Source organism: Tamandua tetradactyla, chromosome 3 (assembly GCF_023851605.1).
Source record: "Tamandua tetradactyla isolate mTamTet1 chromosome 3, mTamTet1.pri, whole genome shotgun sequence".
Taxonomy (NCBI): Eukaryota; Metazoa; Chordata; class Mammalia; order Pilosa; family Myrmecophagidae; genus Tamandua; species Tamandua tetradactyla.
The window spans coordinates 80,536,118-80,544,616 of NC_135329.1; the positions used below are offsets into that span (position 1 = coordinate 80,536,118).

Below are 8,499 nucleotides of genomic sequence, written 5' to 3' on the forward strand. Positions count from 1 at the left end.
CCTGGATGGGGTGCAACATTGTTATAAGGGAAACAACCTCTCACCAGGACACCTGGGTTCAATGTGGAAGCAGTGCCCGGCTGACATCCCAACAGCAATCTTGGGTCTCCAGGAGCCCTTCCAAGCTGAACCCCATCCGGCATCCTCACACCCAGGGGGTGGCAGGTGCTCTGGGGCCCACGCACCTGCTGCTCAGAGGCAATTCTTCACCTGACTCCCTGGCATTGGTGCATTCCCCAAATTTGCTCACCAAGGCCAGGCGCAGGGGCGTGAAGGGAGAGGAGCTTGGCTGGGGCAGGGCACCCCCTTCTCTCTGTGTTGCTCCCCAGAGGGCCTCTGTCATCCCCCTAGCAGCAGACCACATATTTGTGTCCTAAAGGAAGTGGAGCAGTCACTGCAGGGCAGGTGGGCGCCCAGCTAGGGGAGGGCCTAACCCAGTGTCCCGGCAGCTCAGTGACCCAAGGGTGTCATCGTGCTGCAGACAAACTCTCTGGAGGCAAGACACGGCTGGGGAGGGGGCCATGTACAAGTTGACTGGGGACGGGGGAGCAAGCAGGAGCAGGGTGAGCAGGGGTGCATGGGGGGGGCACAGAGGGAGCGGGACGGGGTGGGGACAGGGAGGCGGGGACACAAGGGGAATAGACAGGCCAGGGCAGGCAGGGTGGCTGGGGCAGGTCAGCGGCGGGAGCAGAGTGGAGCAGGGGGGCAGGTGAGGTGCAGAGTGGAGCGGGCGGGCAGGGGTGTGGGGCGGGGTAGGGACAGAGTGGAGCGGGCGGGCAGGGGCGCGGGGGCAGGTGGGGGAGCAGAGTGGAGCAGGCAGGCGGGGGGCACAGGGGCAGAGTAGAGAAGACGGGCAGGGGCTCAAGGGCAGACGTTAGGCCCCCTCGGAGCTGGGCACAACTCCGACACCTGGGCCGAGGTGCTGAGGGACGGCTTGGTTGCTGCTGGGACAGGAAACTTTGACTCATGGTCCCGAAATTATCTGCCGTCCCCAGGCTCCGCATAGTGTGCGCCCGCATACTGGAAGGAAGGAACAGGCTGCTGCAGAAGCCCCCTGGAGCTGCCCAGGAAGTCCTCCCTCCTGCTCATTGAGCTTCTCCATGTGAAGACAGAGCAGTGGCCTGAGGCCCGTGAGAGAGGGGCTCCTTGCTTCCTGCAGAGCCTGGGGGGGGCTCACCCCTTGCCTGGCCATGCTGCTGCTTCCCTGCTTTGCTGCGGCTTCTTTCCCAGCACGTGGCAGGAGTTCAGAAAATTTTAAATAAATTGGGTGGAATGTTTTATGCAGGATTTTCCTCATATCGTTCCAAATTACATCTAGTCAAAGCTCTGCATGATGGTATTTACTTGCAGCAAACCATATAAAGTAAAGGAATTCTAATGCATCACCGAGAATTATTTCATCCTCTGACCTCCTACTTACAAACTGAAACACCATTTTACGTCACCTTTGATCCAAATGTGCACATGTATCTCAATCTCAGGATGTCATATACTGTATAAAGCATTGTACCTTTCCAAAGTCCCTTTACGTGCTTGATTTGCTATTCAGAGCAGCTCAGAAAACTAAATATCCTGATTCTGAACAGCCAAAAGAACCCAGGCTTGGACATGCCCCCATTCCCTGGGATGGCAGCTTCGCACTCGGTAACGTCTGTCCTGGAGCCTTGGGCCAAGGGCTGTGACCACCCTGGTTGGTGGGGCCTGAGCTGGGGATGGCAAAGGGGCGCAGGCTCTCACAGCTGGGACTCTGTCCCTAAGCTGGGCATTGTGCCACCTCTTGCAGACATTCATGCCACGACTCTGAGACACTGGGTGCCTGTCCATGGCTCCTGGTCCATCTGCAGGGACATGGGCGCTCCTGGGAACAGAGCCGGGGGCTGCACTCCTCACTTGAGCACCTCGCATCATCCCCCATCCTGACTGCCCTGGACTCCACAGAGCAAGTGAGCAAAGGAAGAGAAATGAGACACAGCCACTGGTGACTCCCTAGTGGAGTCACACGGTGGCCCGTAGCCCTGGTGACATTGACAAATGCGCTGAGCTAAGGTGTCAATTAATCCCTATAAATAATGTGTGAAGAGATGTCACTCACTAGTCCTTAGCTGCTGAGAAGTAACCTTATCCACTGGTCTGCTCCCAGCACACGCTGCCAACACCGGGATCAACCTAGGATCCACGCTGTACTTTTTGTTGGGGAGGGGGTGTTCTAGTTTGCTAGCTGCTGGAATGCTATCAGAAATAGCACAGTTTTTAAAAGGGGGAATTTATTAAATTGTAAGTTTACAGTTCTAAGGCCATGAAAATGTCCTAATTAAAGCAAGGCTGTAGAAATCTAAGGCATCCAGGGAAAGACACCTGGTTCAAGAAGGCGGATGAAGTTCAGGGTTTCTCTCTCAGCTGGAAAGGTACATGGAGAACATGGTGACATCTGCTAGCTTTCACTCCAGGCTTCTTGTTTCATGAAGTCGCCCCCATGGCCGTTTTCCTTCTTCATCTCCAAAGGTCTCTGACTGTGCAGGCTCTGTAGCTCTTTCCAAAATGGTTCCCTCTTAAAGGGCTCCAGTAAGCAACCCCACTTTGAATGGGTGGAGACACATCTCCCATAGAAACCACCAAATCAAATGTTATCACCCACAACTGGGTGGGAAACATCTCCACTGATAATTTTAAAACTCCCAATGAGGATTAAAGGGCAATGAGAATTAAAGTGCATGGCTTTTCTGGGGTCCACAAATTCAAACCAGCCCAGGGGGTAAGAGGGATTCACACAGCAACCTTGTTATAATTAGGCCCTGCAGAATCTTCCAAAACAGCTGCACCCTCCTCGCTGCCTGCCATGCTTTTTTCTCTCCAAAGACCCAATCACCTTCTCATCAGCCCCAAACACATTGGCCAGCTCCACCCTCACTCTTTTGAGCAAAGCTGAGCTGGAATCCAGGGCTAGAATGTACCGAGTGAGGGAGGAAGTTGGGGAGAGACTGGGTCCAGTGAGGACAGAGGGGCAGTGTGAGGCCAGGCAGGTGCGAGGCCAGGCCAGGGGCCCATCCTCCCAGTCGCCACATGCAAGCAGGACAGTGGACAGGCTTAGTCCCGAGGACTGGGCTGCAGTGCAATGTCCTGCTGGGTGCGAAAGATGTTTCTTCTCTTTCTATAAACAAATCACCTTTTATGGGCTTGGGGCAACTGAAGGAAGGACAAGCGAAGCAGAAGCTGTCTGGCTGCTGCCTGAACAGGAGAGCTCCTGCTAGTGGCCCTATGCCAAGCCCAAGGGGCCTCCTTATCCTTTGCGTTGGGCCCAGAGACCTGACCACACCAGTCCCTAGGGTGAGGCCCTCTTTGGTCACTGCAGCCATGACACATAGGGCTCAGAAAACCAGCTCAGAGCAGCCAGAGTGACGCAGGGAGGGGACGTCTCCACGGCACCTCCGACTGAGCTCGCTGACTCTTTTCATAAACAAATATTGCTGCTCACATCTGATATTTACTTTAAAAATAACGGGATGATGCCAGCTTGCTATTTTGTTTTTGTTCTGCTAAATCTTTGGAAGGTTTTCCATAACTCTTGCCAAATTTTTCCAAATTCAATATGGCCAGCATTTGAATAAAACTCTGAAATCATGCACTGCTCATTTTGCACAGCTGAGAACCCTTTCTGGGGGCAAACAGCCCCCAAACCATGTGGGCCCGTGTGCACTGCCTGAGCCCTCTTTGCCTCAGTTTCCTCCTCGTAGGAATAGAACACAGTACAACATTTCATTTCCTTGCCCTGGTGGGTTTACAATTCAGACCACTGCCAACCTTAGAAAGATAATACAGTATGTGTCCCATAAAATTTACACCTGCCATTGAGCATTTTGATTTTTCTGCCTGGAAGATGGACGAATGTTTGTTCTCAGTGGGATTTATGAAGAGTATTCAGCAGACTCATGCCTGCTCAGACAGTGTCCTCCTGCTGGAAAGTTTACAAATAAATCCTCCAGTTCTCATGAACTTGGAACTGGGTTTGAGGCACTGAGGCTGTGGGAAGTGGAGATGGTGAGATGGGTTGGACGACCTGTGTGGGGGTTCATGGAGCATCTGTTAGCTTCCCCCACGAGGCTGGACGGACTTGGGATTTAAAGTCCAGCTGTGAAGGTGGAAAGGGAAAAGTGCAAACTGAGACCACAGAACAAGTGGAACAAAACACTTTCTTACATTATTTTCTGCACTGCCCCTTTTTTCTTCAGTACCTATCTCTGAAAAGTGACAGCACCTCCCTCAGTAGCCAAAATTAAATTATCATATTTGACAAAAAGTTGCAAACATTCCTGGTAATAATGGCTGATAATATTCAAATTTCCCCAGGTGCCCCCAACATCCCTTTGCAGCAGGTCTGGATTTCACCGACCTGCAGAAGAGGCACTGCCTGCAGTCATCATGCTTCAAACACTGTCCATTGCTTCCTTGGGGTCTTGGCCGTGTGCCATCCTCTCTCATCCCTTAAGGCTGGAAATTATCCTTAAAGGCTTGTGATTAAACCAGTAGGACTGGAACATGTTAGGCGTGACCTTCGCAACACGTGCCACAAGAACGTGGTGACATTCCCCCCACCCCCGCCCCATTGCAAGGCTGAGCCAGAGGCACAGGCTGGGGGGGGAGGGGGGCGAGGGGGAGCACGTGGTCCTGGACCAGCCCAACCATCAGCTCGTGGTTTTAGCACAGATCATATCCCTGCCTGTGTCCCTATTCAGTACTGTAGGTTGGAAACTTGATTAGATTATCTCTATGGAAATCTGACACATCCAATTGTGGGTATTACCTTTGATTAGAGGGAGATGTGAGACTACTCATTCCAGGTGGGTCTTGATTAGTTTGCTGGAATCCTTTAAAAGAAGAAACATTTTGGCAAAAGCTTTAGAGTCACGAGAACCACAACAGCCCACGCAACCAGAGATGAAGAAGAAAAACACTCCCGGGGAAACTTCATGAAAAGCCTGGAGAGAAAGCTAGCAGACATCACCATGTTTGCCTTGTGCCTTTTCAGTTGAGAGAGAAACCTGAATTTCATCAGTCTTCTTGAACCAAGGTTATCTTTCCTTGGATGTCTTAGATTGGACATTTCTATAGCCTTGCTTTAATTTGGACATTATCACAGGTTTGGAACTATAGGCTTGCAACTTAATAAATTCCCCTTTTAAAAAGCCATTCCATTTCTGGTATGTCTCATTATAGCAGCTAGCAAACTAAAACAAACTAGAGCTATTTGGTTATACTGATATTCTGTTCCTACTAGAAAGCTGGATAATGCTTATTTTTTCCCTTTGATCGACAAGATTCAAAATAAAGAGTTGGTTTAATATCTGCCTCAAATGAGTGTTTTCAGTCTTTCTCTTATTTTAAGTATCATTATGGATTCATGGATTTACATAGATTAGGTGTATGCCAGTCAACTATGAGTATTATTCTTTTTGATCTCCAAATTATTACACATTTGGCCAGCAGGAACCCTTTCCAGCTGGTGCCTTGTCTGTTTTGACACAATCCCATTAATCCTTGAAAGCTTCTTTGATTTATGGCACAACAAAATGTCCTAACCTCAGTGTGTACCTTAGGTCCCAGACCAAAACTCAGCCATTCAGAAAGAATCTCTGGTTCCTTTCAACAAGGTGGTTAGAAACTAGGGTTTGTCATAATTGTAATGCTGATATTAAATTACCTCACTTTCAAATATTGGAAATAGGTAGAAAGCCACAAAAATATCTATTAAAGAAATTGAAGTTGTGCCCAAAATTGTGCCCACAAAGAAAATTCCATGCCCACATTAATAAAGTATAGGGGGAAGGTCACATGATTATCTCAAAATGCAAAAAATATATATTTTATACAAAATTCAGTAGCTACTCATGATCAAATTCTTAGCAAAGCAGCAAACAATGGGAACTTTCACAACCTATGAAAGGGTATCACAGGAGCTAACGGCTTAGGTAGTGCTAACCACTAACTGTCTGGCCCCCAACCTGGGACCAGGGCAGAGATGCCCACTCTCACCGCTTCTAGGGAACGGTGTCCTGCAAGTGTAGCCAGGGTCAAAGGCACGAAAGGAAGTAACAGGCACAGCTTGATTGGATGCTTAGAAAACACAGTGTGGCTACAAAACAATTGCAGAGGACAGAAAGTCAATATGAAAAAATCTATTATATTTCTATGAAAATTTTTAAAACAAAATTTTTTTAAACAATTCAATTTTCAATGGCATCAAAAAACATAAAGGACTAATAAATCTAATGAAAGATGTGAACAATTTCCCCATCAAAATATGACTGAGATAAATAAAAGGAAAGCTAAATTGTTTGAAGGATATATCACATTCATGAAATAGAAAACTAAGTATCATTAAGATGTCCATTCTTCCCAAATTGATTTCTATATTCAACACAGTCCCATCCAGAATTCCAGCAGAGATTTTTCAAAAAAATTGGCAAACTGATTCCAAAATGAATATAGAAATGCAAAAGATCTGCAATAGGCAAAACAATCTTGAAAGAAAAGGGCAAAGTTGAAGGATCCACCCTCCCAGATTTCAAGACCTACCATGAACTACAGTAATCAAGACAGCCTGGTGTTGGCAAAAGTACAAACATATTCAGAGCTCAACGGAACAAGATAAAACCCAGAAACATGCCAAATACTCCCAAGGAATTTTTTTACAAAGTTGCCAATGCAGTTCCAGGGAGAAAAAGAGTGTCTTTCTAACATATGATGCTACAATAAATGGCAATTCATTTGAGGTGACTTGAACTATCTCATCACACACACAGATATAAATCCTTGGTGGATCTTAGACCTAAGACCCAAATGTAAAACCTAGAATCATAAAGCTTCTAAAGGAAAACATAAGGGACTAGAAGGGAAGGCAACATTTCTTCGATAGGACAAAATAAATTAACAACCTAATTTTTTCTTAATGGGCAAAAGGCCTTAAAGGGCACTTCACAAAAGAAGATGTATGAACGGCTAATAACCTCATTAGTCATCACAGAACCAGCGAGGTGCCACTTCCCACCTCTGGAACAGTTATGATCAGAAAGGAGAGCACAGAATGTTGTCAAGGATGAGGAGCTTCTGGAACTCTCGAGCTGGGGGGCATGCAAAAAACACGAACTTGAGTAAATAGTTGCAGTTCCTTAGAGAGTGAAGCACACTTTACTTAATAACTGAGCAATACCATGCCATGGTGTTCACCCAAGGTAAATGAAAACACGTCTGGGATAACACGTTAAAATAAAAATGCTCATAGCAGCCTCATTCAAAATATCTCAAACCTGAAAACAGTACAAATATGCAACATCTAGGAAACAAATAAGCAAAGTGTGGTATATTCATTAATGAAATACTATTCAAAAATAAAAAGAAACAAACTTGGTGCATGAAAGAAGCCAGAAGCAAGATACAATGAGCCAGAAGCTATAATGTATAACCTGGTGTTTCCTGGAATTTTGGCTACTTGTGTGACACCCAAGACTCAGCGTAGGAGTTCTGCAGCTCTGAAAGTCAGCATTGCACATACAGCACCTGTTGAAGAAACCAAAAAAGAGATCAGGCTCCAGTCGAAGATAAGAATGAAGCCAGTCAGGTTGGGACAGAGGTAAATCAGATACAGGGGTAAGGAGGACATTGTCTCTATTTTAGAACTTCACCTACTCTATAAGACCAAAGGAAGAGTGGTATATTGTGTAAAAAACTTAAATTTTACATAGCACATAATCTAACTCAACCTGTCTAGATAGATCATTTAAACAACCCAAAACACATGGAGCCCAGAATGGGAATGAGGGCTTGTAATTCTGTACAGCAAGGCGCAGATACATCCCAGAGTATGTTGGGCAGATAAATACAAAGTATTGGCAAACTCCTTGAGTGATGGAGAAAAAATGTGGAGCTATTAAACTTTCCCACCAAGGGACCCTCTGATACTGTCTTAAACATTAGAGACTCTCAAGTCAATAGGCCAAGCCCTTGATCTTGAGGCTGGCTCTTATGAAATGTATTTATTTAGTAGAGAAGTTAAGCCTAACTATAGTTATGCCTAGGACTTACTTCCAGAGAACCTCTTCTGTTGCTCAGATATGGCCTCTCTCTCTCTAAGCCCAACTCTGCAAGGAAAATCTTTACCCTCCTCACTACATGGGATAAACATACAAGGTAAAAGTCTTCTGAGCAACATGGGATATGAACCCCAGGGATGAGCCTGGCCCTGGCACTGTGAGATCAACAATGCCTTCCTGACCAAAAGGGGGAAGGAAATGTAACAAAATGAGGTATCAGTGGCTGAGAGAGTTCAAATAGACTTGAGAGGCTATTCTGAAGGTTACTCTTTTTTTTTTTTTTTTTTTTTTTTTTTTTAAGAGAGAGGGAGGAAGGGAAGGAAAGACAGAGAGAAGGAAGGAAGGATGGAAGGAAGGAAGGGAAACATCTTTAAACATTTTCTTGTTTTATTATATTTTGTTTGTTTGTTTGTTT

The 8,499-nt window shown here is 46.3% G+C and overlaps 1 long non-coding RNA gene across 1 annotated transcript; it reads right to left on the minus strand.

Moving 5' to 3' along the window:
* Positions 1-3,410: 3,410 nt before the first annotated feature.
* LOC143676180 (uncharacterized) lies at positions 3,411-8,222 on the minus strand. The gene is made up of 4 exons (XR_013171888.1): positions 8,077-8,222; positions 7,458-7,551; positions 4,799-4,862; positions 3,411-4,126 (listed from the first exon to the last, which is right to left on the minus strand). It is a non-coding gene; the product is annotated as an uncharacterized LOC143676180 (long non-coding RNA).
* Positions 8,223-8,499: the final 277 nt, after the last annotated feature.